Below are 25,010 nucleotides of genomic sequence, written 5' to 3'. Positions count from 1 at the left end.
CAACCGATTCTACTTTTCCGATTTGACCGATTCACTTCCCGACGCTCCCTTGACGTGGAGCAGCGTCATTGCGGAAGTAACTAAGTCTACGTGGGGAAGGAAGGTTGGCTTGTTCGTGTTTGAACTAAACTCTGCCTAAAACACTATAAATGTGCAACCTACGGAACCTACAATAACCCTACCGCGCCTCGCGGAACCTATAACCTCCCCGCCCGCTAGCTGAATGGCCTTGTACCGCCAGGGCGTGTAGATCCGATGGGAGGGATAGCCGGGTAGTTCCCTGTAATGCTTCGGTGGCTGCGGCAGTCTCTTAGGCAGGTTTCTAGTCTGATGGCCCGGAGACCAGTGCTTGTCTGCGGGGCGATACTGCTGAGCGTCCTGCTACTACTGGCCGTTACATTTACCTGCAGGTAGGTAAACATCGTTCGGATGGCTGATAAACTGCCGGGAGATATCTGTGGTTTTTAGTGACAAACCACCAGGCATTTCACAGTTTTGTTGTGTCCCTGAACAAGCTCACCTAATTCACAACGGCTTGATGATTCGTTGAATCAGGTGTGCTTACTCTGGAATAGATCAAAAACAACTGGGGGTCCCCGAGGTAAAACCCCTGATCTAGCTATCTGTCTAGCCAACTGGGGGTCCCAGAGGAGAGGTAAAACCCCCTGATCTAGCTATCTGTCTTAGGCTGAAGTTGTAACTTTAACAGTGGGCTATGTTCCAATAGCTGATAGTTATGGTTTAGCCATCAGATCCGAGACACTGTTGATTACAGCTGCGCTGGGGTCGAACAGCATTCCTGAGTAGATTTTTTATATATTTTTTATTTATTTCACCTTTATTTAACCAGGGAGGCTAGTTGAGAACACCTTTATTTAACCAGGGAGGCTAGTTGAGAACACCTTTATTTAACCAGGTAGGCTAGTTGAGAACACCTTTATTTAACCAGGTAGGCCAGTTGAGAACACCTTTATTTAACCAGGTAGGCTAGTTGAGAACACCTTTATTTAACCAGGTAGGCTAGTTGAGAACACCTTTATTTAACCAGGTAGGCTAGTTGAGAACACCTTTATTTAACCAGGTAGGCTAGTTGAGAACACCTTTATTTAACCAGGTAGGCTAGTTGAGAACACCTTTATTTAACCAGGTAGGCTAGTTGAGAACACCTTTATTTAACCAGGTAGGCTAGTTGAGAACACCTTTATTTAACCAGGTAGGCTAGTTGAGAACACCTTTATTTAACCAGGTAGGCTAGTTGAGAACACCTTTATTTAACCAGGTAGGCTAGTTGAGAACACCTTTATTTAACCAGGTAGGCTAGTTGAGAACAACTTTATTTAACCAGGTAGGCCTTGAGATCACCTTTATTTAACCAGGTAGGCTAGTTGACAACACCTGACATCCCTTAGAATGAGGAAGGCCTAGATAAGACTTCCATCCCTCCTCTTTATCTCAACTCTCTCTCACACCCCCTTCCATCCCTCCTCTTTATCTCTCTCTCTCTGACACCCCCTTCCATCCCTCCTCTTTATCTCTCTCTCTCTGACACCCCCTTCCATCCCTCCTCTTTATCTCTCTCTCTCTGACACCCCCTTCCATCCCTCCTCTTTATCTCTCTCTCTCTGACACCCCCTTCCATCCCTCCTCTTTATCTCTCTCTCTCTGACACCCCTTCCATCCCTCCTCTTTATCTCTCTCTCTCTGACACCCCCTTCCATCCCTCCTCTTTATCTCTCTCTCTCTGACACCCCCTTCCATCCCTCCTCTTTATCTCTCTCTCTCTGACACCCCCTTCCATCCCTCCTCTTTATCTCTCTCTCTCTGACACCCCCTTCCGTCCCTCTTCTCCCTCCTAGCCGGGCTAAGAATGTGGTTGCGTCGGCGCGTCCCCCGGTGAGGTTCTTCTCTGCCGAGGCCCCTGTAGTGGACCTGTACCTGGGTCAGTTGGAGCAGGTGGAGAGGCTGAGGGGCGCGGCAGAGGTGTCCGTCATCTTCTTCTACGCTCCCTGGTGTGCTCACTCCATCGCCGCTCGCCACGAGGTCCAGGAGGTCGCCCGGAGGCTGGTCCAACAGGTACACACACACACACACACACACACACACACACACACACACACACACACACATACACATACACATACACATACACATACACATACACACATACACATACACACACACACGCACACAGGAATGTACGCACACACGCACGAATGACACACACACACACACACACACACACAGGAATGTATGCACACACGCACGAATGAGCACACACACGCAGGAAAACACGAGCACATACACACGCTCACACTCCATCGCCACTCGCCAAGAGGTCGCCCGGAGGCTGGCCAGACAGGCAGGGAACTGCACATTGTGGACTGGCTTATCGTGCTGAGGGTTGGTTCAGAACAGTATATTTCAGAACAGGGTTGTATTCATTAGTCACAGACGTTTGCAAAACTTTTTGCAATGGAAACCGTTTATTGCTCAGGAAGCAAACCGGGTGGGACCTACTTGAATTTGTTGTATAGAAACTTGTTTTCCATTTGGAGGAAGAGGTTTCTGTTGCAAAATGTTTTCCATTTGGAGGAAGAGGTTTCTGTTGCAAAATGTTTTCCATTTGGAGGAAGAGGTTTCTGTTGCAAAATGTTTTCCATTTGGAGGAAGAGGTTTCTGTTCCAAAATGTTTTCCATTTGGAGGAAGAGGTTTCTGTTCCAAAATGTTTTCCATTTGGAGGAAGAGGTTTCTGTTGCAAAATGTTTTCCATTTGGAGGAAGAGGTTTCTGTTGCAAAATGTTTTCCATTTGGAGGAAGAGGTTTCTGTTGCAAAATGTTTTCCATTTGGAGGAAGAGGTTTCTGTTGCAAAATGTTTTCCATTTGGAGGAAGAGGTTTCTGTTGCAAAATGTTTTCCATTTGGAGGAAGAGGATTCTGTTGCAAAATGTTTTGCAACAGACCAAATGTTTATGCAACGGTTTTTGACTAATGAATACACCCCTGGTCTATTGCACAGCTACAGTATGGTGCTATATAGTCTGGGTGCCAGTCTGTTTCTACTGTAGACAGTACAACTCAATACACCTCCTAGTTACTGTATACAATTGTGAAGCTGTTTCTAAATGGGACTCCTGGTCTGTACAGGTGGTGTGCTGTGGTCTTATCCTGTCTCTGTTTCTAAATGGGACTCCTGGTCTGTACAGGTGGTGTGCTGTGGTCTTATCCTGTCTCTGTTTCTAAATGGGACTCCTGGTCTGTACAGGTGGTGTGCTGTGGTCTTATCCTGTCTCTGTTTCTAAATGGGACTCCTGGTCTGTACAGGTGGTGTGCTGTGGTCTTATTCTGTCTCTGTTTCTAAATGGGACTCCTGGTCTGTACAGGTGGTGTGCTGTGGTCTTATCCTGTCTCTGTTTCTAAATGGGACTCCTGGTCTGTACAGGTGGTGTGCTGTGGTCTTATCCTGTCTCTGTTTCTAAATGGGACTCCTGGTCTGTACAGGTGGTGTGCTGTGGTCTTAACCTGTCTCTGTTTCTAAATGGGACTCCTGGTCTGTACAGGTGGTGTGCTGTGGTCTTATTCTGTTTCTAAATGGGACTCCTGGTCTGTACAGGTGGTGTGCTGTGGTCTTAACCTGCCTCTGCTGTCTGTTTGTACAGGTGCAGTTTGTGGCAGTGAACTGTTGGTGGAGCCAGGGGAAATGCAGGAAACAGAAGAGCTTCTACCAATATCCTGTCATCCACCTGTTCTACAAGAGGTAAAGATATAGTCTAGATATCTAGTCATCCACCTGTTCTACAAGAGGTTGTCTCTCTATATCTATACCCTGTCATCCACCTGTTCTACAAGAGGAAAAGGAGGTAGTCTAGTTGCTCTATATCCTGTCATCCAACCTGTTCTAGCAGAGTTAAGTGAGATATAGTCTAGTTGCTCTATATCTATACCCTGTCATCTACCTGTTCTAGTGCAGTTAAATGAGATATGGTATAGTCTAGTTGTTTTATATCTATTGTTTTATATCTATCTCATTTAACTGCACTAGAACAGGTATATGACAGGGTATAGATATAGAGCAACTAGTCTGTCATCTGCCTGTTCTAGTGAAGTTAAATTAGATATAGTCTAGTTGCTCTATATCTATACCCTGTCATCTACCTGTTCTAGAGGGAGAATCTAGTCTATTCATTTTATATCTAGAGGGAGAATCTAGTCTATTAATTTTATATTGAGAGAGAGAATCTAGTCTGTCTCCCCCTGTTTGGTTCTAAATGGGTCCTCCTACTCTGACATGTTGTATCCCCCCCCTTTCTGGTTCTAAATGGGTCCTCCTACTCTGACATGTTGTTTCCCCCCCTGTCTGGTTCTAAATGGGTCCTCCTACTCTGACATGTTGTATCCCCCCCCTGTCTGTTTCTAAATGGGTCCTCCTACTCTGACATGTTGTATCCCCCCCCCCTGTCTGGTTCTAAATGGGTCCTCCTACTCTGACATGTTGTATCCCCCCTCTGTCTGGTTCTAAATGGGTCCTCCTACTCTGACATGTTGTATCCCCCCCCCCCCTGTCTGGTTCTAAATGAGTCCTCCTACTCTGACATGTTGTATCCCCCCTGTCTGGTTCTAAATGGGTCCTCCTACTCTGACATGTTGTATCCCCCCCCCCTGTCTGGTTCTAAATGGGTCCTCCTACTCTGACATGTTGTATCCCCCTGTCTGGTTCTAAATGGGTCCTCCTACTCTGACATGTTGTATCCCCCCTGTCTGGTTCTAAATGGGTCCTCCTACTCTGACATGTTGTTTCCCCCTGTCTGGTTCTAAATGGGTCCTCCTACTCTGACATGTTGTATCCCCCCCCCCCCTGTCTGGTTCTAAATGGGTCCTCCTACTCTGACATGTTGTATCCCCCCCACCCTGTCTGGTTCTAAATGGGTCCTCCTACTCTGACATGTTGTATCCCCCCCCCCTGTCTGGTTCTAAATGGGTCCTCCTACTCTGACATGTTGTATCCCCCCTGTCTGGTTCTAAATGGGTCCTCCTACTCTGACATGTTGTATCCCCCCCCTGTCTGGTTCTAAATGGGTCCTCCTACTCTGACATGTTGTATCCCCCCTGCCTCCTACTCTGACATGTTGTACCCCCCCTCTGGTTCTAAATGGGTCCTCCTACTCTGACATGTTGTACCCCCCCTGTCTGGTTCTAAATGGGTCCTCCTACTCTGACATGTTGTATCCCCCCCCCTGTCTGGTTCTAAATGGGTCCTCCTACTCTGACATGTTGTATCCCCCCCCCCCCCCCTGTCTGGTTCTAAATGGGTCCTCCTACTCTGACATGTTGTATCCCCCCCCTGTCTGGTTCTAAATGGGTCCTCCTACTCTGACATGTTGTATCCCCCCTGTCTGGTTCTAAATGGGTCCTCCTACTCTGACATGTTGTATCCCCCCTGTCTGGTTCTAAATGGGTCCTCCTACTCTGACATGTTGTATCCCCCCTGTCTGGTTCTAAATGGGTCCTCCTACTCTGACATGTTGTATCCCCCCCCCCCTGTCTGGTTCTAAATGGGTCCTCCTACTCTGACATGTTGTATCCCCCCTGTCTGGTTCTAAATGGGTCCTCCTACTCTGACATGTTGTATCCCCCTGTCTGGTTCTAAATGGGTCCTCCTACTCTGACATGTTGTATCCCCCCTGTCTGGTTCTAAATGGGTCCTCCTACTCTGACATGTTGTTTCCCCCCCCTGTCTGGTTCTAAATGGGTCCTCCTACTCTGACATGTTGTATCCCCCCCCCTGTCTGGTTCTAAATGGGTCCTCCTACTCTGACATGTTGTATCCCCCCCCACCCTGTCTGGTTCTAAATGGGTCCTCCTACTCTGACATGTTGTATCCCCCCCACCCTGTCTGGTTCTAAATGGGTCCTCCTACTCTGACATGTTGTATCCCCCCCCCCCCTGTCTGGTTCTAAATGGGTCCTACTCTGACATGTTGTATCCCCCCCCCCTGGGTTCTAAATGGGTCCTCCTACTCTGACATGTTGTACCCCCCCCCCCCCTGTCTGGTTCTAAATGGGTCCTCCTACTCTGACATGATAAGGTTCTAAATGGGTCCTCCTACAGATGACATGTTGTACCCCCCCCCTGTCTGGTTCTAAATGGGTCCTCCTACTCTGACATGTTGTATCCCCCCTGTCTGGTTCTAAATGGGTCCTCCTACTCTGACATGTTGTACCCCCCCCCCTGTCTGGTTCTAAATGGGTCCTCCTACTCTGACATGTTGTTATCCCCCCTACAGTCTGGTTCTAAATGGGTCCTCCTACACCTGACATGTTGTATCCCCCCTGTCTGGTTCTAAATGGGTCCTCCTACTCTGACATGGTGTATCCCCCCCCCCCCTGTCTGGTTCTAAATGGGTCCTCCTACTCTGACATGTTGTATCCCCCCCCCTGTCTGGTTCTAAATGGGTCCTCCTTACATGTTGTGGAGGGTTCTAAATGGGTCCTCCTACTTTCCCCCCCCCCTGGTTAAATGGGTCCTCCTTCTGACATGTTGTTTCCCCCCCTGTCTGGTTCTAAATGGGTCCTCCTACTCTGACATGTTGTATCCCCCCCTGTCTGGTTCTAAATGGGTCCTCCTACTCTGACATGTTGTATCCCCCCCCTGTCTGGTTCTAAATGGGTCCTCCTACTCTGACATGTTGTACCCCCCCCCTGTCTGGTTCTAAATGGGTCCTCCTACTGTAGATCCCCCCCCCTGACTGGTTCTAAATGGTCTTTCTGACATGGCTGACTGCTCTAAATGGGTCCTCCTACTCTGACATGTTGTGATGTCAAATGGGTCCTTTCCCATAATGCCCCCCCCCCCTGTCTGAACTAAATCCTGTTTGGAGTTGTACCCCCCCCCCCCTGTCTGGTTCTAAATGGGTCCTCCTAGAATCAGGAAATGGGTCCTCCTACTCTGAATAAACAGGTTCTAAATGGGTCCTCCTAACATGGGTTTCTGGTTCTAAATGGGTCCTCCTACTCTGACATGTTGTAGCCCCCCCTGTCTGGTTCTAAATGGGTCCTCCTACTCTGACATGTTTTCTAAATGGGTCCTCCTAGTCTGACATGTTGTTTCCCCCTGTCTGGTTCTAATTTCTGGTTGGGTCTGTGTTGTATCCTCTCTGGTTCTAAATGGGTCCTCCTACTCTGACATGTTGTTTCCCCCCCTGTCTGGTTCTAAATGGGTCCTCCTACTTCAACTCCCCCCCCCTTCTCCTCTAAATGGGTCCTCCTACTCTGACATGTTGTATCCCCCCCTCTGCTTCTGCATGGGTCCTCCTACTCTGAAGAGTACCCCCCCCCTGTCTGGTTCTAAATGAGTCCTCCTACTCTGACATGTTGTATCCCCCCTGCTGGTTCTGGCTAACAAGGGTCCCCTGGCTTCCCTATGAAGAGGTTCATCCTGAGCTAACTACTACCTACCTACCATAACTTCTAAATCCCTGTCTTATCAGAGGTAGGGGGGGGGAATAAGATAAGAATGGGGGGTGGGGGCTGAAGGGAATAAGGGGATAAGAATGGGGGGGCTAACTAAGGGGATAACTCCCTAAAGCCAAGAATAAGAAAGAGGAAATGAGTGTTATGCTTTGGGTGTTATTTTTCTAAAGACAAAGAGTTCATGTAATGATGTCACAATGAGTGACACTAACTCAAATGGAACCCTTTCCTAAATCCCTGAAAACAGTAGGACACCTAAGAACCGGGTAAATGGTCCACATGCTACCTGTGGGTCAGGTGTCCTAAAGTATGGTGGAGGGTGTTATGTTGTGGAGGAGCTGTTTAGCCAGTTTCTTGTTTAATCCTTTCTGTAGTGCCTCTGTCTGTCACAACAGAGAGCCTGGTTAGTTTTGCTAGCAGGGTTTAGCCTGTAATAAGACCTAGATTAAAAGTGAGTCTTTCTGACATGGCTGACTGCTTCTACTGCTCCCTGTGAAAGCCTTTCCCATAATGCTCAGGTTGAACAGAAATCCTGTTTGGAGGATTCACAGAATCAGGAGGGAATAAACATGAAAACTCCTCTAAAGGGTTTCCCTTTGAAGAGCAAGTTACCAGATTTTTGCAACCCAAGTCATTTTAATTTCCATGTTGTTGATGCCGGAGAAGTTGGTTATTTCCAGTTCAACTCTTCTCCTCAGCCTCCCGGCTACATCACATACCTAAGCCTGCTGAAGAGAGGTAAGCTAACTACTACATGCTAACTTCCTAAAGCCCTGAAGAGAGGTAAGCTAACTACTACATGCTAACTCCCTAAAGCCCCGAAGAGAGGTAAGCTAAACATTAACATCCATGTTGTTGATGGATAAATGTATGTCCTCTAATCCAGTGTCTTTGATAACCGCTACCTGCTGGGGTTTTTGCCACCGGAGTAGAATGTCATAGCCATTGAAATAGAATGAATAGACCAGACTTGGAAGCTCTGCCCAATTCATAGCAAGGCCTGTTCTACTCATTCTAGTTCTGTGACTATAGAAATGAGAAGTAAAAGATGAATGAAAGTGTTGCTCTTCCCTGCCTCAGACTTCCGTGGTGCGGTGCGTTTCGGGGTGGTGACCAGTAGACAGGTGGCAGAGTCCATCTCAGTCAGAGATGACCAGACCGTCTACCTGCACCGACACTTCAACTCCTCATTGGTCAGTCGACACCCCTTCAACTCCTCACAGTCCCCTTCAACTCCTCATTGGTCAGTCGACACACGCCCACCCCCTTCAACTCCTCATTGGTCAGTCGACACACGCCCACCCCCTTGTCTACCGACACTTCAACTCCTCATTGGTCAGTCGACACACGCCCACCCCTTGTCTACCGACACTTCCAACTCCTCATTGGTCAGTCGACACACGCCCACCCCCTTGTCTACCGACACTTCCAACTCCTCATTTGTCAATCGACACACGCCCACCCCCTTGTCTACCGACACTTCCAACTCCTCATTGGTCAGTCGACACACGCCCACCCCCTTGTCTACCGACACTTCAACTCCTCACTGCTCATTGGTGATGTCATCAGCACGTGACAAACAGACTTGTCAGGGCCCAGAGTCGCATTAGTGGAAACCAGGGCAGACCTGGTTGTAGATCAGGGGACAATTTTAGCTAACCCTTTTCTTAACCTAATTATCCTATCCTGCCACGTTGATGATCCTAACCTGACCCATCTCTCTCCCGCCTCCTCCCTCTCTCCCCCGTCTCCCCTCTCTCCCCCGTCTCCCCCTTCAGATTTTCCCTAGTTGGGAGCGTAACTTCACCTCTGAGCTGGGGTTTTTGCCACCGAGGCATCTGTTCCTGGGTCTTTGAGCACCGCGAGACCGTCCTCCAATGGCTGGCGCCGACTGGTGCTAAGTCCCGCCTTCTGGAGCAGGAACTGACCAAAGGCCCTGCCCTCCTGCTCTTCCTGCCCCACAATCCCCTGGGGCACGGCCCCGACCTGCTGCTGACGCAGGTGAGTCACCACGACAACAACGACGACCCTTACAACAACCACTACTGCGCAACTACAATAAAATAAATAAAAACATTTTACTACAACGTTTAATATTTTGATGTGATGAAGAATAAAACATGGCTCGAGAACATCGTTGTGAATTGTTCCATCTAGATGAATGTAGTCAGACGGCTTCAGATCTCTGAAGATGAGAATGTCTAAATCCACATTAATTGAACTCTTCGACCCCCTTCTAGATTGCAGACGTCGCGGTTCGCTACCATTCCTGTAGCGACTCCCCTCACCACCACCACCACCCCTCTGACCACTACTACTACAGTGGACCCTCCCAGCCCCTGTCCCCCCCTCTCTGCTGCCTCTCAGTGGTTCTGCCCAGGCCACACCCCCTCACAGGCTCCACCTCCAGGGTGTGTGAGCTTTGTCTCAACCAGTCCAATCCGGGTCGCTCTCCCCTGTGCACCTTCCCCTCCCAGACATCAGGTGGCGCTGCCGTGCTCCAGTCCTACCTCAGACGATGCTGCCTACCTGTTGCTGCGACGGTGACGACGGTTGCCTGTAGTAACATCCTGAGTAGCTACAGCCCGTCGTCAGGTCGCTATAGTGCCTGTTGTAGAACTCTGGGACAGCTAGGGGTTTCCCTGCTCCCACAGCAGGGGCTAGGGCTAGACAACGAGGGGTTAGGGACACCCCCTCCCTCACCATCCTCCTCCCAGGACTCCTCCCAGGACTCCTCCCCGTCCTCCCAGGACCAGGAAGCAGGCGGGATTAAAGGGTTGAGGTGTCGGACAAATAAGACGCTCAGGTTCTACATCCTGGACTCCGCCCTCCACTGGCCGCTGGCGGTGCGTCTCGGGGCGCTAGGCAACGATGAGATGGGTGGCGGTGGCCTGGGGGAGTTAGGAAGGTTGCTAGGCAACGGGACCGGTGATGGCGCACAGTCGTTTGCGACCATCGTGAACCTGAAGGATGAGGTGCACTACGTTCTGGACCACAGAGGAACCGCTACTGTTACAGAGTCTCTGGGTAAGACTGGGGAGTTACTGGGCCAACTAGCTGCTGTTACAGAGTCTCTGGGGAGTTACTGGGTCAACTAGCTACTGTTACAGAGTCTCTGGGGAGCTACTGGGTCAACTAGCTACTGTTACAGAGTCTCTGGGTAAGACTGGGGAGCTACTGGGTCAACTAGCTACTGTTACAGAGTCTCTGGGGAGTTACTGGGTCAACTAGCTACTGTTAGAGTCTCTGGGGAGCTACTGGGTCAACTAGCTACTGTTACAGAGTCTCTGGGTAAGACTGGGGAGCTACTGGGTCAACTAGCTACTGTTACAGAGTCTCTGGGGAGTTACTGGATCAACTAGCTACTGTTAGACTCTCTGGGTAAGACTGGGGAGCTACTGGGTCAACTAGCTGCTGTTACAGAGTTTCTGGGGAGCTACTGGGTCAACTAGCTACTGTTACAGAGTCTCTGGGTAAGACTGGGGAGCTACTGGGTCAACTAGCTACTGTTACAGAGTCTCTGGGGAGTTACTGGGTCAACTAGCTACTGTTACAGAGTCTCTGGGTAAGAATGGGGAGTTACTGGGTCAACTAGCTACTGTTACAGAGTCTCTGGGGAGCTACTGGGTCAACTAGCTACTGTTACAACACTGGGTAAGACTGGGGAGTTACTGGGTCAACTAGCTGTTACAGAGTCTCTGGGGAGCTACTGGATCAGCTAGCTACTGTTACAGAGTTTCTGGGGTGCTACTGGGTCAACTAGCTACTGTTACAGAGTCTCTGGGGAGCTACTGGGTCAACTAGCTACTGTTACAGAGTCCCTGGGGAGCTACTGGGTCAACTAGCTACTGTTACAGAGTCTCTGGGGAGCTACTGGGTCAACTAGCTACTGTTACAGAGTCTCTGGGTAAGACTGGGGAGCTACTGGGTCAACTAGCTACTGTTACAGAGTCTCTGGGGAGTTACTGGGTCAACTAGCTACTGTTAGAGTCTCTGGGGAGCTACTGGGTCAACTAGCTACTGTTACAGAGTCTCTGGGGAGCTACTGGGTCAACTAGCTACTGTTACAGAGTCCCTGGGGAGCTACTGGGTCAACTAGCTACTGTTACAGAGTCTCTGGGGAGCTACTGGGTCAACTAGCTACTGTTACAGAGTCTCTGGGTAAGACTGGGGAGCTACTGGGTCAACTAGCTACTGTTACAGAGTCTCTGGGGAGTTACTGGGTCAACTAGCTACTGTTAGAGTCTCTGGGGAGCTACTGGGTCAACTAGCTACTGTTACAGAGTCTCTGGGGAGCTACTGGGTCAACTAGCTACTGTTACAGAGTCTCTGGGGAGTTACTGGATCAACTAGCTACTGTTACAGACTCTCTGGGTAAGACTGGGGAGCTACTGGGTCAACTAGCTGCTGTTACAGAGTTTCTGGGGAGCTACTGGGTCAACTAGCTACTGTTACAGAGTCTCTGGGTAAGACTGGGGAGCTACTGGGTCAACTAGCTACTGTTACAGAGTCTCTGGGGAGTTACTGGGTCAACTAGCTACTGTTACAGAGTCTCTGGGTAAGAATGGGGAGTTACTGGGTCAACTAGCTACTGTTACAGAGTCTCAGGGTAAGACTGGGGAGCTACTGGGTCAACTAGCTACTGTTACAGAGTCACTGGGTAAGACTGGGGAGTTACTGGGTCAACTAGCTACTGTTACAGAGTCTCTGGGGAGCTACTGGATCAGATAGCTACTGTTACAGAGTTTCTGGGGAGCTACTGGGTCAACTAGCTACTGTTACAGAGTCTCTGGGGAGCTACTGGGTCAACTAGCTACTGTTACAGAGTCCCTGGGGAGCTACTGGGTCAACTAGCTACTGTTACAGAGTCTCTGGGGAGCTACTGGGTCAACTAGCTACTGTTACAGAGTCTCTGGGTAAGACTGGGGAGCTACTGGGTCAACTAGCTACTGTTACAGAGTCTCTGGGGAGTTACTGGGTCAACTAGCTACAGCCCACTGCTGGGTCAACTAGCTACTGTTACAGAGTCTGGGGAGCTACTGGGTCAACTAGAGTTACAGAGTCTCTGGGGAGTTACTGGATCAACTAGCTAGACAGACTCTCTGGGTAAGACTGGGGAGCTACTGGGTCAACTAGCTGCTGTTACAGAGTTTCTGGGGAGCTACTGGGTCAACTAGCTACTGTTACAGAGTCTCTGGGTAAGACTGGGGAGCTACTGGGTCAACTAGCTACTGTTACAGAGTCTCTGGGGAGTTACTGGGTCAACTAGCTACTGTTAGAGTCTCTGGGGAGCTACTGGGTCAACTAGCTACTGTTACAGAGTCTCTGGGGAGCTACTGGGTCAACTAGCTACTGTTACAGAGTCTCTGGGTAAGAATGGGGAGTTACTGGGTCAACTAGCTACTGTTACAGAGTCACTGGGTAAGACTGGGGAGTTACTGGGTCAACTAGCTACTGTTACAGAGTCTCTGGGGAGCTACTGGATCAGCTAGCTACTGTTACAGAGTTTCTGGGGAGCTACTGGGTCAACTAGCTACTGTTACAGAGTCTCTGGGGAGCTACTGGGTCAACTAGCTACTGTTACAGAGTCCCTGGGGAGCTACTGGATCAGCTAGCTACTGTTACAGAGTTTCTGGGGAGCTACTGGGTCAACTAGCTGCTGTTACAGAGTCTCTGGGGAGCTACTGGCTCAGCTAGCTACTGTTACAGAGTCTCTGGGGAGCTACTGGCTCAGCTAGCTACTGTTACAGAGTCTCTGGGGAGCTACTGGGTCAGCTAGCTACTGTTACAGAGTCTCTGGGGAGCTACTGGGTCAGCTAGCTACTGTTAGAGTCTCTGGGGAGCTACTGGGTCAGCTAGCTACTGTTACAGAGTCTCTGGGGAGCTACTGGGTCAGCTAGCTACGGTTACAGAGTCTCTGGGGAGCTACTGGGTCAACTAGCTACTGTTACAGAGTCTCTGGGTAAGACTGGGGAGCTACTGGGTCAACTAGCTACTGTTACAGAGTCCCTGGGGAGCTACTGGGTCAACTAGCTACTGTTACAGAGTCTCTGGGGAGTTACTGGGTCAACTAGCTACTGTTAGAGTCTCTGTCTACTTGGAAACAGACCAGGGTTTAAATACCATTTGAAATCATTAAAAATTCTGCAGCTGTGCTTGATTGAGCTTGCCTGGCTTAATGGACCAATAGAAACGTCCTGAAACTGCAAACCCCACCCATCTGGCACTCCAGGCAGGCTAAAGCAAAGTATTTGAAAGATTTCTAATAGTATTTGAACCCAGGCCAGGTCTAGGGAAAATAGACAGCTTTATACCCCATGTGTGTCGTCTTGTCCCTCCAGAGTTGTTCATCAGGAACTTTAGCACCTCCCACAGCCCACTGCAGAGACGCCTGGTGGGGAGGAGAGAGGAGGAGAGGCCCCAGAAGAGACCCCTCATCTCAGAGCTGACCACCACCTCTTTCCTTACTACTGTCATGGATCCTCACAGGGTGGGTGAGAGGGAGGAGGCAGCCAGGGAGAGGGAGTAGAAAGGAGAGAGGAAAATGAGGAGGGGAGAGGGAGAAGCAGGGAGGGTGGGTGAGAGAGAGGAGGCATCCAGGGAGATGGAGTAGAAAGGAGAGAGGAAAATGAGGAGGGGAGAGGGAGAAGCAGGGAGGGAGGGAGGAGAGCGAGGAGGCAGCCAGGGAGAGGGAGTAGAAAGGAGAGAGGAAAATGAGGAGGGGAGAGGGAGAAGCAGGGAGGGAGGGAGGGAGGAGAGAGAGAGGAGGCTGCCAGGGAGAGGGAGTAGAAAGTGGAGGAGCAGGGAGGGAGGAGCAGAGAGGGGGAGAGGGAGGAGCAGAGAAGGAGAGAGGAGGAGCAGAGAGAGGAGGAGCAGGAGAGGGAGGGCGAGAGAGGAGGAGCAGGAGAGAGGAGGAGTAGAGAGAGGAGGAGCAGGAGAGGGAGGAGCAGAGAGAGGAGGAGCAGAGAGAGGAGGAGCAGAGAGAGGAGGAGCAGGAGAGGGAGGAGCAGGAGAGGGAGGAGCAGAGAGAGGAGGAGCAGGAGAGGGAGGAGCAGAGAGGAGGAGCAGGAGAGGGAGGAGCAGAGAGGAGGAGCAGGAGCGGGAGGAGCAGAGGGATAGAGGAGGAGCAGGAGAGGGAGGAGCAGAGAGGGGGAGGGAGGAGCAGGGAGGGATAGAGGAGGAGCAGGAGAGGGAGGAGCAGAGGGATAGAGGAGGAGCAGGAGAGAGGAGGAGCAGGGAGGGAGAGAGGAGGAGCAGAGAGGGCGAGGGAGGAGCAGGGAGGGAGAGAGGAGGAGCAGGGAGGGAGAGAGAGAGGAGGAGCAGGGAGGGACATTAACATCATAATAACTGTGTGGTTTGATTTGACAGACCTTTAAAGACACGCTGTAGTTCAGTTCAGACTGGTTTCTGGTTTCTAGGATGGACAGGGGTTATGGTGCTGTTCTACTACAGTCAGGGGTTATGGTGCTGTTCTACTACAGTCAGGGGTTATGGTGCTGTTCTACTACAGTCAGGGGTTATGGTGCTGTTCTACTACAGTCAGGGGTTATGGTGCTGTTCTACTACAGTCAGGGGTTATGGTGCTGTTCTACTACAGTCAGGGGTTATGGTGCTGTTCTACTACAGTCAGGGGTTATGGTGCTGTTCTACTACAGTCAGGGGTTATGGTGCTGTTCTACTACAGTCAGGGGTTATGGTGCTGTTCTACTACAGTCAGGGGTTGTGGTGCTGTTCTACTACAGTCAGGGGTTATGGTGCTGTTCTACTACAGTCAGGGGTTATGGTGCTGTTCTACTACAGTCAGGGGTTATGGTGCTGTTCTACTACAGTCAGGGGTTATGGTGCTGTTCTACTACAGTCAGGGGTTATGGATATAAAATGTGTTGTGTTCTCCAGGATGTGGTGCTGTTCTACTACAGTCAGTGGTGTGGCTACTGCTCTGTTCTAAACCACGTCATCATCCAGCTGGCTAGAATGTTCCGTGGAAACAGCACCGTCACCATCGCCAGGTAGGGCTGACTGGCTGGCAGCTTGGGTGGCTGGCTGACTGACTGGCTGACTGACTGGTTGGCTGACTGACTGGCTGGTTGGCTGGCTGGTTGGCTGACTGACTGACTGGCTCGCTGGCTGGTTGGCTGACTGGCTGGTTGGCTGACTGGCTGGCTGACTGGCTCGCTGGCTGACTGGTTGACTGACTGGCTCGCTGGTTGGCTGGTTAGCTGACTGGCTGGTTGGCTGACTGGCTGGCTGTCTGACTGGCTGGTTGGCTGGCTGGTTGGCTGACTGGCTGGTTGACTGGCTGTCTGACTGGCTGGTTGACTGGCTGTCTGACTGGCTGACTGGCTGGTTGACTGGCTGTCTGACTGGCTGGTTGGCTGTCTGACTGGCTGGCTGGTTGGCTGTCTGACTGGCTGTCTGACTGGCTGTCTGACTGACTGGCTGTCTGACTGGCTGTCTGACTGGCTGGTTGGCTGTCTGACTGGCTGGCTGGTTGGCTGTCTGACTGGCTGTCTGACTGGCTGTCTGACTGGCTGTCTGACTGGCTGTCTGGCTGACTGGCTGACTGGCTGACTGGCTGTCTGACTGGCTGACTGGCTGGCTGGCTGGTTGGCTGACTGGCTGGTTGACTGGCTGACTGGTTGGCTGGTTGACTGGCTGTCTGACTGGCTGGTTGGCTGGCTGGTTGACTGACTGACTGGCTGTCTGGCTGGTTGGCTGGTTGACTGGCTGGCTGTCTGACTGGCTGTCTGACTGGCTGTCTGACTGGCAGTCTGACTGGCTGTCTGACTGGTTGACCGGCTGGCTGGCTGGGGGGGTTGTTTCTATTTTGTGACGTCGTGCTGAATTGGGTTGAATTTTATTTATCTTTTTTTACATTCCATTGATATTCAACTGTTTCCAGTTAAACTTCCTGTAGTAACAGGATGTGACGTCATACTGTCTCTGTGTGTAGGGTGAACGTGGCGCGTAACGACCTGCCGTGGGAGTTCATGGTGGATCACTTCCCCTCTGTCCTCCTCTTCCCCAGACACAGGTAAGACAGAACACACACCTGTCCTCCTCTTCCCCAGACACAGGTAAGACAGAACACACACCTGTCCTCCTCTTCCCCAGACACAGGTAAGACAGAACACACACCTGTCCTCCTCTTCCCCAGACACAGGTAAGACAGAACACACACCTGTCCTCCTCTTCCTCAGACACAGGTAAGACAGAACACACACCTGTCCTCCTCTTCCCCAGACACAGGTAAGACAGAACACACACCTGTCCTCCTCTTCCTCAGACACAGGTAAGACAGAACACACACCTGTCCTCCTCTTCCCCAGACACAGGTAAGACAGAACACACACCTGTCCTCCTCTTCCTCAGACACAGGTAAGACAGAACACACACCTGTCCTCCTCTTCCTCAGACACAGGTAAGACAGAACACACACCTGTCCTCCTCTTCCTCAGACACAGGTAAGACAGAACACACACCTGTCCTCCTCTTCCCCAGACACAGGTAAGACAGAACACACACCTGTCCTCCTCTTCCTCAGACACAGGTAAGACAGAACACACACCTGTCCTCCTCTTCCTCAGACACAGGTAAGACAGAACACACACCTGTCCTCCTCTTCCTCAGACACAGGTAAGACAGAACACACACCTGTCCTCCTCTTCCTCAGACACAGGTAAGACAGAACACACACCTGTCCTCCTCTTCCTCAGACACAGGTAAGACAGAACACACACCTGTCCTCCTCTTCCCCAGACACAGGTAAGACAGAACACACACCTGTCCTCCTCTTCCTCAGACACAGGTAAGACAGAACACACACCTGTCCTCCTCTTCCCCAGACACAGGTAAGACAGAACACACACCTGTCCTCCTCTTCCTCAGACACAGGTAAGACAGAACACACACCTGTCCTCCTCTTCCTCAGACACAGGTAAGACAGAACACACACCTGTCCTCCTCTTCCTCAGACACAGGTAAGACAGAACACACACCTGTCCTCCTCTTCCTCAGACACAGGTAAGACAGAACACACACCTGTCCTCCTCTTCCTCAGACACAGGTAAGACAGAACACACACCTGTCCTCCTCTTCCTCAGACACAGGTAAGACAGAACACACACCTGTCCTCCTCTTCCTCAGACACAGGTAAGACAGAACACACACCTGTCCTCCTCTTCCCCAGACACAGGTAAGACAGAACACACACCTGTCCTCCTCTTCCTCAGACACAGGTAAGACAGAACACACACCTGTCCTCCTCTTCCCCAGACACAGGTAAGACAGAACACACACCTGTCCTCCTCTTCCTCAGACACAGGTAAGACAGAACACACACCTGTCCTCCTCTTCCTCAGACACAGGTAAGACAGAACACACACCTGTCCTCTTCCTCAGACACAGGTAAGACAGAACACACACCTGTCCTCCTCTTCCTCAGACACAGGTAAGACAGAACACACACCTGTCCTCCTCTTCCTCAGACACAGGTAAGACAGAACACACACCTGTCCTCCTCTTCCTCAGACACAGGTAAGACAGAACACACACCTGTCCTCCTCTTCCTAGACACAGGTAAGACAGAACACACACCTGTCCTCCTCTTCCTCAGACACAGGTAAGACAGAACACACACCTGTCCTCCTTTCCTCAGACACAGGTAAGACAGAACAAGACCTGTCCTCCTCTTCCTCAGACACAGGTAAGACAGAACACACACCTGTCCTCCTCTTCCTCAGACACAGGTAAGACAGAACACACACCTGTCCTCCTCTTCCTCAGACACAGGTAAGACAGAACACACACCTGTCCTCCTCTTCCTCAGACACAGGTAAGACAGAACACAGACCTGTCCTCCTAGACTCCTCAGACACAGGTAAGACAGAACACACACCTGTCCTCCTCTTCCTCAGACACAGGTAAGACAGAACACACACCTGTCCTCCTCTTCCTCAGACACAGGTAAGACAGAACACACACCTGTCCTCTGTGTACCTCAGACACAGGTAAGACAGAACACACACCTGTCCTCCTTGAATCAGACACAGGTAAGACAGAACACACACCTGTCCTCTTCCTCAGACACAGGTAAGACAGAACACACACCTGTCCTCCTGAATAGACTTCCTCAGACACAGGTAAGACAGAACACACACCTGTCCTGTCTTCCTAAACAAGACCTGTAAGTTGAATAGACTGTCCTCTCTGTGTACTAAACAAGACCTGGTTGAATAGACACCTGTCCTCCTCTGTGTACTAAACAAGACCTGTTGTTGAATAGACTGTGTCCAAGACCTCTCCTTGTGTACTGTTCCTCAGACACAGACCTGTAAGACAGAACACACACCTGTCCTCCTCATTTAGTCCTCAATCTACAGTTACTTCCTGACAGAACTGTTGTCTCTTAGGAAACACAGGTAAGTTCCCGAACACACACCTGTCCTCCTCTTCCTCAGACACAGGTAAGACAGAACACACACCTGTCCTCCCAGCCTCAGACACAGACGTAAGACAGAACACACCCCTGTCCTCCTCTTCCTCAGACAAGGTAAGTCAGAATTACACACCTGTCCTCCTCTTCCTCAACAAGGCCCAGTAAGACAGAACACACACCTGTTATCCTCTTCCTCAGACACAGGTAAGACAGAACACACACCTGTCCTCAGAATTCCTCAGACACAGAGCCTAGTAAGACAGAACAGACACCTGTCCTCCTCTTCCTCAGACACAGGTAAGACAGAACACACACCTGTCCTCTCTTCCTCAATACACAGGTAAGACAGAAGACATACCTGTCCTCCTCTTCCTCAGACACAGGTAAGACAGAACACAGACCTGTATGTACATGACCTGAACTTAGACTGTTGTTGAATAGACTTTTCTCTGTGTACTAAACAAGACCTGTTGTTGAATAGACTGTTCTCTGTGTACTAAACAAGACCTGTTGTTGAATAGACTGTTCTCTGTGTACTAAACAAGACCTGTTGTTGAATAGACTGTTCTCTGTGTACTAAACAAGACCTGTTGTTGAATAGACTGTTCTCTGTGTACTAAACAAGACCTGTTGTTGAATAGACAGTTCTCTGTGTACTAAACAAGACCTGTTGTTGAATAGACTGTTCTCTGTGTACTAAACAAGACCTGGTTGAATAGACTTTCTCTGTGGACTAAACAAGACCTGTTGTTGAATAGACTGTTCTCTGTGTAGGAAACAAGACCTGTTGTTGAATTTGTCATGACTGTTCTGTGTAGAAAAAGACCTGTGTTGAATCACAGACTGTTCCCCCTAGAAGAACCTAAACAAGGGCCCTGACAGATGGTGGGAGTAGAGACTGGGAGACCTGTTGTTGAATAGACTGTTCTCTGTGACTAGACGGAAACAGCTGATGAATCACAGCCTCTTGACCAGCCCCTAGAAAGAGGAGGTACTAAGCCCTGACAGGGTGGGAGTAGAGGAAGACCTGTTGTTGAATAGACAGTTCTCTGTGTACTAAACAAGACCTGTTGTTGAATAGACTGTTCTCTGTGACTAAACAAGACCTGTTGTTGAATAGACTTTTCTCTGTGTACTAGAACAAGACCTGTTGTTGAATAGACTGTTCTCTGCTGTACTAAACAAGACCTGTTGTTGAATAGACTGTCTCTGTCATACTAAACAAGACCTGTTGTCCTGAGATAGACTGTTCTCTGTGTAGGTCAAACAAGACCTGTTGTTGAATAGACTGTTCTCTGAATAAGCCCAAAGGGCAAGACACTGTTGTTGAAAAGGCACCCTATTCTGATGCACTGACCTAGTCTAGCTGAATAGGGTTTCTGTGTACTAAACAAGACCTGGTGTTGAGTAGTAGAAGCTGTTCTCCTGGGTTTTGGTTGTGTGTTTGAATAGACTGTTCTCTGTGTACTAAACAAGACCTGTTGTTGAATAGACTGTTCTCTGTGTACTAAACAAGACCTGTTGTTGAATAGCGAAAATGTTTTCTGTGTACTAAACAAGACCTGTTGTCAAATAGAACTGATTCTTACTGATTAAAAATAAACAAGACCTGTTGTGAATAGACTGTTCTCAGACTCGTGTACTAAATGCAAGACCTGTTGACGAATAGACTGTTGGTTGTACTAAACAAGACCTGTTGGTTGAATAGACTGTTCCAATGTGTTGCTAAACAAGACCTGTTGTTGAATAGGATTGCTGGTTGCACTAAAGCAAGACCTGTTGTTGAATAGATGCTCTGCTCTGTAGCCAAACAAGACCTGTTGTTGAATAGACTGTTGCTGGTTGCACTGACAGCCTGTTTGCTGAATAGACTGTTGCACTGTCAGCCAATAAGATTGCTGGTTGTTGAATAGGATTGCTGTTGCTCTGTGTCACTAAACAAGACCTGTTGTCTGTTCTCTGTGTACTAAACAAGACCTGTTGTCATGATTCACTAATATGAAAGATTTCCCACAGCCTCTCATGCCTCATTTAGTTAGACTAAAATCTAATCTAATGTTACTTCCTGACTCTCTTTGTCTCTTAGGAAACACCTGTCCGTCAAGTTCCCGGAGGACACGCCCATCACTCTCCCCACCCTGGTTACGCTTCATCCTGAAGCACATCCGACTCCGCCCACCAGCCAATGAAAGCAGACGGATCCGTCCGTTACCCTCACGTTCTCATCAAGGCACTGAGGATAAACATCCCTAAAGGAGAAGTCCAGACATTACCTGGTCGTGCAGTCCGTTAGCTCTCCAATCAACTGGCCCAGCTGTGGCGAAACAACCCAACGTTTCGGTTGCTCCTTCCAGCCGTGGCCCTGGAGACCCACAATAACACTGCTGCAGTCCCAGAATGGCGAGCTGCAGCCTGCTCCCCTTCAGGCTTAGCTCTTCTCTAGTGGAGCAGCACAAGAGATAAAGAGTCCCAGTTAGGGGAGGCGGTCAGGAGACTACAGGAACTAGCAGACGCATCAGAGAACCTTCTCACTGAGAATACACTGCTGAGGGTTTTACTGGGAGCTCTGAGAGCCAGGTAGGTCTGGAAATCAGACAGAGAGAGGGGAGGATCTGAGGAGGACAGGGGAGGAGGAGGAGGAGACATCCCAGGAGGAGGAGACGCTGGGGAGGAGAGGAGTTATATGGCCTCTTGACAGGGGAGAGAGAATATCCCAACGGTGCTGAGGGTTTTACCGGGAGCTCTGAGAGCCAGGGAGACAGAGATAAGGGAGGAGGAGAATGAAGAGGAGGAGACAGGGAGGATAGGAGACAGGGGAGGAGGAGGAGACAGGGGAGGAGGAGGGAATAGGGGACAGGGGAGGAGGAGACGACAGGGGAGGAGGAGACGAGGGAATAGGAGTTATCTGGCCTCTTGTCACATGGGAGGAGAATACCCTGCTGAGGGTTTTACAGGAGCTCTGAGAGCCAGGGAGACAGAACAATGAGGAGGAGAAATACTAGAAGAATACTAGACAGGGGAGGATAGGAGACATGGAGGAGGTGGAGGAGTTTGTCATGCCAAGTAATGCTGGTAGAACGGAAACAGCTGATGAATCACAGCCTCTTGACCCCCTACCCCTAGAAGAAAGAGGAGGTACTACTGAGGCCCTGACAGATGGTGGGAGTAGAGGAGGTGGGAGACCAGAGGAATCACAGCTTCATAATGCTCTCCTAGTGGAAGGAGGGAACACGACATAGACACAGCAGCTTTATAACCAGGTACTGAGGATGTCCTAACTGGGACCAGAGACACGAGGAAAGAAAGGAGACTATACTACTGGAGAACACAGAGTGTTGTTGATGAGTCTCTAAGCTTCGGACTTTGAGAATAACGTGTAACACTCTAGAATGTCCAGTCATAATGCCAACTCTAGAGTCCATACACACTGAGGCTAACTGGTCTCTATAGAAGGTTCTACCTCATGAGGTCAGAGAGGAGCGATAAGCCTCTATCACAGAGGAACGACAAGAAATGGAATAAGCCCAACTGGGCTCTATGAACACTAGAAATACGCCTCAAAATGGCACCCTATTCTAGATGCAGTGGAGGAACTAGTCTAGCTAATAGGGTTTCCATTTGGGACATATACCCTAGGTGAGTTTAGTAGTGAGAAGCTGTCTTCTGAAGCCTGGGTTTTGGTTGTGTGTTTGTATTTTTCCAAGAGCATCCAGTGAACTCCACAGAAAGTGCATTTTGTTTCTGGTTCTTTTTGTTAAATTAATCTATTTTTACAAGAATTCGCTAAAAATGTCTTTCTATGTTAATTCAGGAAACGAGAAGATGCAGCTGTTTTACATGTCAAATATTGAACAGATTTTTCCACTGATTAAAAATGTTTTACTGGGCTAATCAACCGCGTTGTGTATTATCCTCAGACTAGGGAGCTGTCGAAATGCATTTGCCTTCAGCTGGATGAACAATAGGATTGTTTGGGTGTACCTGATCGACAGCCTGGATTGCTGGTTGCACAGCTCCGAGGCAAGCACCATGGTCTTGTAGCGGATGCAGAAGCCAATAGGATTGCTGGTTGCACCTCGACAGCCAATAGGGTTGAACATTGACTGGGGGTTGCATCTCGACAGCCAATAGGATTGCTGGTTGCATCTCGACAGCCAATAGGATTGCTGGTTGCACCTCGACAGCCAATAGGATTGCTGGTTGCACCTCGTCAGCCAATAGGATTGCTGGTTGCACCTCGTCAGCCAATAGGATTGCTGGTTGCACCTATCAATATGGAACAGTAGAGGGCCCTATACACACTGAGAAATCAGTTTGCCAGTGATACACACAGGAACGATAAATACATACATACATACAATCATTGGCTCTATAAAATATGAGGAAGGATAATGTTTACATTAGATGATTGGGCACATACACACTGAGAGGTAACTTGGCTCTCATACACACTGAGGAACTAACTGTGTGTTGGGTGGGTGTAACTGTTGGGTGGGTACACACTGAGGAACATAACCTGGTTCTGCATCCTGAGAACACAACTGGCTCTATACACAATGAGGAACGATAACTTTCAGCCACTGAGGAACGATAACTTGGCTCTAGACACACTGAGGAACGATAACTTCTCTAGTCCAGCTGAGGAATCTGATAACACTGAGATAAACATCCCAACGTTTTGGAACTGATGAGATAAACTGACCTTGGCTCTATACACAATGAGGAACTAACTTGGCTCTATACACAATGAGGAACGATAACTTGGCTCTGTAACACTGAGATAAACATCCCAACGTTTTGCTGTACCTGCTCCCTTCAGTCCGTTAGCTCTTCTCACTGATCATCTGTAACACTGAGATAAACATCCCAACACAATGAGTTCGCTGTACCTGCTCCCTTCAGTCCGTTAGCTCTTCTCTCATCATCTGTAACACTGAGATACACATCCCAACGATAACTTGCTCTTACACAATGAGGAAGATAACTTGGCTCTATACACAATGAGGAACGATAACTTGGCTCTGGTCAAAGTGAGGAACTATAGACTTGGCTCTATACACTATAATGGTGCCATGATAACTCTGGTCTAAAGTAGTGGACTATAAAGGGAATAGGGTGCCATTTTAGATCTAATCTAATGTTATTCTATCACACTGAGTAAATAACAGGTGCTCTATAACAGTGAAATGTTTACAGGCCCATCCGAACAATGCACAGAGAAATACTAGAAGAATACTATCACACTAATAATATAAACTCTATACACACTATGAACGTAACGATAACTTACACACACCGAGTAACGATAACTTGGCTCTATGCACACACCGAGTAACGATAACTTGGCTCTATGCACACACCGAGTAACGATAACTTGGCTCTATGCACACACCGAGTAACGATAACTTGGCTCTATGCACACACCGAGTAACGATAACTTGGCTCTATACACACTGAGTAACGATAACTTGGCTCTATACACACTGAGTAACGATAACTTGGCTCTATACACACTGAGGAACGATAACTTGGCTCTATACACACTGAGGAACGATAACTTGGCTCTATACACACAGAGTAACGATAACTTTGCTCTATACACCCTGAGTAACGATAACTTGAATAGCTCTAGGTATACACACTGATAACAGATAAGGCTGTGGCTCTATACACACATGAGGAACGATAAGGCTCTATACACACTGAGGAACGATAACTTGGCTCTATACACAATGAGGAACGTTAACTTTGCTCTATACACACTGAGTAACGATAACTTGAATAGCAGTATAGGTAGGAGACAGGGTACAGTAGATAACAGTATAGGCTGTTTGGTGGGAGACAGGACAGTAGATAGCAGTACAGGCTGTTTGGTAGGAGACAGGACAGTAGATAGCAGTACAGGCTGTTTGGTAGGAGACAGGACAGTAGATACCAGTACAGGCTGTTTGGTAGGAGACAGGACAGTAGATAGCAGTACAGGCTGTTTGGTAGGAGACAGGACAGGAGATAGCAGTACAGGCTGTTTGGTAGGAGACAGGACAGTAGATAGCAGTACAGGCTGTTTGGTAGGAGACAGGACAGTAGATAGCAGTACAGGCTGTTT

General features: G+C 49.3%; 1 pseudogene; it reads left to right on the top strand.

Annotated features, from left to right (window-relative positions):
* Positions 1 to 69: 69 nt before the first annotated feature.
* On the top strand, positions 70 to 21,093 carry LOC124019898 (annotated as a pseudogene).
* Positions 21,094 to 25,010: the final 3,917 nt, after the last annotated feature.

The sequence above is a fragment of the Oncorhynchus gorbuscha genome, unplaced genomic scaffold, assembly GCF_021184085.1.
Source record: "Oncorhynchus gorbuscha isolate QuinsamMale2020 ecotype Even-year unplaced genomic scaffold, OgorEven_v1.0 Un_scaffold_717, whole genome shotgun sequence".
Classification (NCBI taxonomy): domain Eukaryota; kingdom Metazoa; phylum Chordata; class Actinopteri; order Salmoniformes; family Salmonidae; genus Oncorhynchus; species Oncorhynchus gorbuscha.
Note: the sequence above shows the minus strand (reverse complement) of the source record. Positions and strands in the feature narration are given on the sequence as shown.